Source organism: Micromys minutus (assembly GCF_963924665.1).
Source record: "Micromys minutus genome assembly, chromosome: 4".
In the NCBI taxonomy this organism is placed as follows: Eukaryota; Metazoa; Chordata; class Mammalia; order Rodentia; family Muridae; genus Micromys; species Micromys minutus.
This window is the reverse complement of record NC_137973.1, coordinates 48,739,516-48,745,515: the sequence shown is the minus strand read 5'-3', so window position 1 is coordinate 48,745,515 and position 6,000 is coordinate 48,739,516. Positions and strand designations below refer to the sequence as shown.

Genomic DNA, 6,000 nt, shown 5'->3' with positions numbered 1-6,000 from the left:
TTGGTGCCTTCAGCTGTGACTTATACAGAGAGCTTCCCAGATGGCTTCTTTGTTTGTAATCCTTTCTTCAACTCTTGCTCCATCTTCCCATTTGAGAACTCTTTCTCATATTCTCATGTGTTTGTGATACTCCCATGGTTAAGATCTTCAATGACTCCTAGTGTGTGAGATAAACATCTTTATAGAGTTCAGTGTATTTGCTGGGTAATTTACTTCTCTCTCCTATGCATCTTTGTCTTGAAGCTCACTAGGCCATATGCAGTTCCATGAAGAGATTATGATGCTATCCAATCTTGATGAGGTGATAGTCTCTTGATACAGCCACCAAACTCCTTATACACACACAGAAACACACACACACACACACACACACACACACACACACACACTTCCTGGCTGATACTGACTGATATTTAAAACAGGTAACATCCAAGAAGATGTTGGAATAAAGATAAAATTTGAAAAATTTTATTGCAAAATTAGGGTTTGATTTTGTTCTAGTTTGCTTTCTATTGCTGTGCTAAATTACCATGTCTAAAACCAACATGAGAATGAAAGATTTTATATCACCTTATAGCTTGGGATCATAAAGGGAAGTTTGGGAAGAAATTCAAAGCAAGAACCTAGATTCATGTACTAAAGCAGAAACCATGGAGGTATAGCACCAATTGGCTTGCCTCCCATTGCTTATTCAGCCTGTTTTCATATACAACATAGAACCATTTTACTCAGGGATGGTACCACTCACAGGGGGCTGGGCCCTTCCACATTATGACAACGCTCCACAGACTTACCTACAGTCAAGCTGGTGGATGTAATTCCTACAATACCTTCTTCCTGGATAACTTTAGCTTGTGTCAAGCTGATTTAAAAGAAAAACAACAAAAGTAATAAGCAAAGATTGGGGTGGGATGGTGGTGGGGAAGTTAAAGAGGAGATGCAGGGAGGGGGGTAGTGAGTGAGAGAGGGAGAGAATGAGAGAGAGAGAATGAGAGAGAATATGAAGGGATCATCTGAAGGGTTGCTGTGATTGACAAGTAAGGAAAGGTTTGTGGGAATAAGATCTTCACAGAACAGCTCCCTGGCACACATGGAGTGGCTAACATTGAACAAAAAGGTCATGCATCATCATAAACTGACAGCATGTGCTGAGAAACTCCGTAGAGTGTTCTGGAAGTAGTCCTTGGAGAAGAGCTTGTCTTTGTAGTTGCTAAGTACTTATTACTCTGAAGGGCTTTGTCTTTGTTTTATCTGTTATTGTGATAAAATACCCAGGCAGAAAGCAATTTAGGGCAGAAGGGGGTATATCTCAGCTTACAGTTCCAAGTTGCCATCCATCACTGTGACTAAGTTAACTTGGAACAGTTACTCACATCCCAGCCGCAGTCAAGAGCAGAGAGGAAAGCATGCTCAGATGCTCACTTGCTTGCCTGTGGTCAGCGCCATTTCTCCATGCTTGCACAGCTCAAGATTCCCTAGCATAGGGGTGGGTGCCATCTACACTGGGCCTGGTCTCAAATTAATTCGTTAAAACACTTTAAATTATTTATTTTTGTTTCATGCTCATTGGTGTTTTGCTTGCATGGATGTCTGTGTGAGGGTGCCAGATCCCCCAAAACTGAAGTTGCAGACAGTAGCTGCCATGTGACAGCTGGGAGTTGAACCTGGATCCTACCACTGAACCATCTCTCCAACCTTTAGTTAATTAACTTAATTAAGACAATACTGCATAGGCTTGCCCATGAGCCAACCTAATGTAAATAGTCTTTTATTGAGACTCTTCCTAAGTGATTCTAGGTCATGTCTGGTTGCTAAATTAGAGCTAACCACCACAGGCTTTAAAAGCAAATAACTATTTTTCTTTCTTTTTTGAGACAGATTTCTTTTTTAGATTTATTTATTTATGTATATGAGCACACTGCTGCTGTCTTCAGACACACCAGAAGAGGGCATCAGATCCTATTACAGATGGTTGTGAGCCACCATGTAGATACTGTGAATTGAACTCAGGACCTCTGGGAAAGCAGTCAGTGTTCTTAACCACTGAGCCATCTCTCCAGTACCAGCCGCTGCAGGGTTCATCCAGGCAGAAGGTTAGGTGCCGGAAGCAAAGAACATAGGTACATCCGGTTTTCATTATGCATCAGAAAAATGAAAAAAACAGAAGAAAAGTTTATGGAAGAAAGGAATTCACTTCGCCTTTTCTGAGAAATAGAATGTGGGGTTCAGAAGCTTTAAGGAACTCTATTTTCACCAAAACATGTGCTTTCTGAAAGCTAAGCTGGGAAGGCTAGTTTTTTTGGCATTGACAGTTGAAGCATTTCCAATGTAATAAGAAGGGTCTTTACATCCAGAAAACATGGATCCAGGATGCACCACTTTATTCAAAGAAAAAGTCTGGAGTGGCTACTCAAAATGTTAGCACTTTGTATGCCAAAGTGCAAAGAAAGGACACTAAGCACTTCATTTCCTCCTCAAGGAGTCTCCTGAAACTCCAAGCAGATAAATTACTGCCTTCTGAAAAGAACTTGGACCATGAATACTGCAGAGAGAAAAGCCTTTTGAAGGCAGTTACTGGCTTGTCGGCAAATACTGTTTTAGGTAAGACCAATGGTCACAAACCTAGCACAGACCCACAAACTTCAGACTTTCCCATGAAGCTCAATGCAAAGAGCCAAAGTCCAAGCGACAGCGGCAAGACTGTGATCTTGAACAAACATAGAAATCATTTTTGTTATGGCTGCTACCAAGGGCTAGAGCACCACAGGAACAGGAGACCCCTGATTCCATAAAAGTTCTAACTCAACCAACATCGAAGAGTCAAAGTGTCTCTTAGGATGTATGAGAAATTATCCATGATTAGATTTCCATATAGGATATTCAGATCCCAGCACTTCAAAATGAAAAGCAGAGTTTGTGAGCTGAGAAAAGCCCAGGGAAGCTGGGTGCAGAAGGTCACAGGGGACCATCAAGAGAACCTCAGGGATCAGAACACTGAGGGTGGCAACTGCAGCCCAGTCCCTTCCCTAGAACCTAAAGACCCTTGTCCATGTCAGCCATACTTTCCAGACATGGACAGCAGTGGTGAAGGGGAAAACTGTCACTTGCCTGATGGCCACACTAAAGAAGGCTCTGTCCTGGACCAGGAGCATGGTTTGTATGAAGCATTCCCTGACCAGCAGAATGGCAGTGCCACATACACTTGGAACCAGTCATTCTCTTCTCCTAAGTGGGAGTGTACAGAGAAAAATTCCTGAAATCCCTCTAATTGAACATCCTTCTAGTGACAATTTCACTCCTGAAACTGAAAGAGCACTTATGACTCTGGGTCAGGAAAGCGGGACAAGTACCGTCAGTGATGACGGAGTGAAGCTACGTCTGGAGCAGACACATCTGTGAGTACTGTAGATGGGCCTGTGTCTGAGGAGCCTGCTCAGAACCAGAACTTCCAGATGGAGGAGGATGGGTCTCTCAAGCAGAACATTCTTAGTTCTAAGCTGCTGGACCACCCTTACAGTAAAAGTCCACTAGATGCTCCCTCCCTCAGTGTGCAGTGGACTCAAAGTAGAAAACCAAACGGCAGGTGGCAAGAGCAGCCAGACAGCGTCTCCAGTGGATGATGAGCAGCTTTCAACCTGCCTTTCTGGTATGCACGCTGTCCTTTCCAGAGTCTTGCTTTTGCCTCCCACACATGGCTTTCCCTTTGCTACCTTCCACACTGCTCTGTTATATAGGTGTTGCTCAGTTCCCTGCTTAGTTTGCTGATGAACACTCACATTGATTTGCTATAAGGGCACAATGAACTTTCCTGCAGAGTTGTGTCTGTAAGTTACACTGCCATTCGGATTGCTGCTGAAAGAATATTGGTACTTAAGCATCTTAAGAGAACGGTCAAATTACCTTTCAAGAAGAACTGGTTTAAACTTAAGTTTCACTGGGCTTACAGATTACAGATGAGAATTTTATGTTGTGGGGGAATTTAAGATGGGGTGTCTTTGTTTTTAGACAGAGTTTTAGGTAGCCCAGTCTGGCCTTCAACATTGCGTGAGGGTACTGAGAACTTAACTGTGGTCCTCTGAAGAATACTATACTCTCTTAACCTCCTAGCCAGCTCTCCAACCTCATTTTATTTTAAAACAGTTCTAAGGTTTTATTTTTATTATTTTATTATTGTACACACATACACGATGTTTCTGTGTGGATGTGCATGTCACCATGTGCATGTGAAGGTCAGAGGACAACTGTGCAGTCAGTATTCTCTTCCCACATGTATTAATGTTAAGGTTTCCTGACTTCTGTTGGGGCCATTTTTTTTCATGTAGAAATAAGACCACCATATAGAAACAAGGTAACTATTAAGATATAAAGGCTAGAGAAATAGCTTTGTGGTTAACAGCCCTGGATGAGCATGCAGAGGATCCAGGATCAGTTCCTAGTATGCACGTGACAGCTCAGGAACATTTGTAATTCAGAGGTTCTGATACCCTCTCTGACCTCAGTGGGCATCAGGCATACACATGGAATACAGACATATATGTAGACAAAATATCCATACACATAAAGTAATAAAAATATTTTAAAATAAAAAACAAAAGATTGTAACTTCAGAATATAGGAGGCTGATACAGGAGAATTAATGTGAGTCTGAGGTCAGCCTGGGCTATATTGTGTCATATAAAAGTATGGGACATTGTGAAGGAACAAACAGAAGAAAGCTAAAGAAAGGAAGGAAGAAGAAAAAAAGAAAGAGAGAAGAAAGGCAGCCATGGAGGGACTTAGCTTCACCTTCTTTCTTGCCCCTGTCGGACTCTGATACAAAATAAACAAGCAATAAATGCCAAAAACAAACCTCCGAAGTAACAAATTTCAGTGGGAATTCTTTTGGCTTTATTCTTAGTCAGGCTTAGCAACCCAAATGTGTCCTTTACCCACCTCTGGGAAGCTAAGATGTACTAAACCTTCACATTGCCACTTTCAAATAAGAATTATGTAAGCAGGTTCCAGTTTCCTATCAGGTGCTTCATCTGCGGGTGAGTTCTAGGAGGAAATAAGTAGGAATTTGCACATTTTATGTTATCCGAATCCTAGATAAAGAATATCTCATTAATCCTCATTGCCTGTGTGGGAGGACTGTTATCCACTTTTCTCAGCTGTGCTTCTCAGTGGGGCCTAGCCCAGGGCTATGCATCTGGTTGATGCAGAAATCAGTGCCAGATTCCCAGGCAGCCTTTCTCTCTGAGGGAAGGAAAAGCCCTGGGTCTGGTTCAATCAAGGTAGTTGTTATAAACCAAAAGACAGGCTCAAAATCCCTGTGCCTCTCAGAAAGGCTGAAAGAACTCCAAGCAAAACTCAGGGTGGATGCCAGCCACTGAGAACTTGTGATAACACAGGCAGGCTAAGGGGTCAAGGGAACTTGACCTTGATCAGTGACAGCCATGAAATGGGAGTCAGATTAACAGTGCTAACAACGTTGTAAGGGAATGTTTAAGCCATTTGTGCAGAGAGCCTGTAGGTGGTTATCAAGAGGAGCTATGAATTTGCGTACTGCTTACCAGTTGTTAGAGGCCTCTCACAATGGCTCTTCAAAATAAATAAAGAGACGTCAATTGTACCTTGCTCCTCACATCTGTAAATCGAAGCCTTCACCCTGCCTGCCACCAGTTCTGTGACTAGGTTTGAAGATAGTGATATTAAATGAAGCCCTCAGGGTGGGTCCTTGCTCAGATTGCCTAGTTGTAGAAGAAGGAAATTAGATATACTGCGGAAAGACCATGTGGGGACATAGAGAAAAGATCTGCACTCAAGAGAGGCCTTGGGAGAAACCGAACCTGTCCCACCATGACCTCAGAGTAAGAAGAAATAAATAGCTATTGTTTACTCTGCCTTCACTGGTACTAATTGTTACAGTAGTTTTACCCAGCTAATTCAGCAGACCTCAAAGTGACATCTTTACATTGTTTAGGTCTGTTCATTCTTAACCACGGAATAGAGTACTTGTAT

The 6,000-nt window shown here is 42.4% G+C and overlaps 1 pseudogene across 1 annotated transcript in view; it reads left to right on the top strand.

Moving 5' to 3' along the window:
* The first annotated feature begins 650 nt into the window (after nt 1-650).
* Nucleotides 651-6,000, top strand: part of LOC308420096 (sentrin-specific protease 5-like) — a 30,961-nt pseudogene continuing 25,611 nt past the window's right edge. The window contains exons 1-2 of the transcript in view: nt 651-656; nt 2,313-3,646. The product of the transcript in view is annotated as a sentrin-specific protease 5-like (transcript). The remainder of the gene's footprint in view (nt 657-2,312; nt 3,647-6,000) is intronic.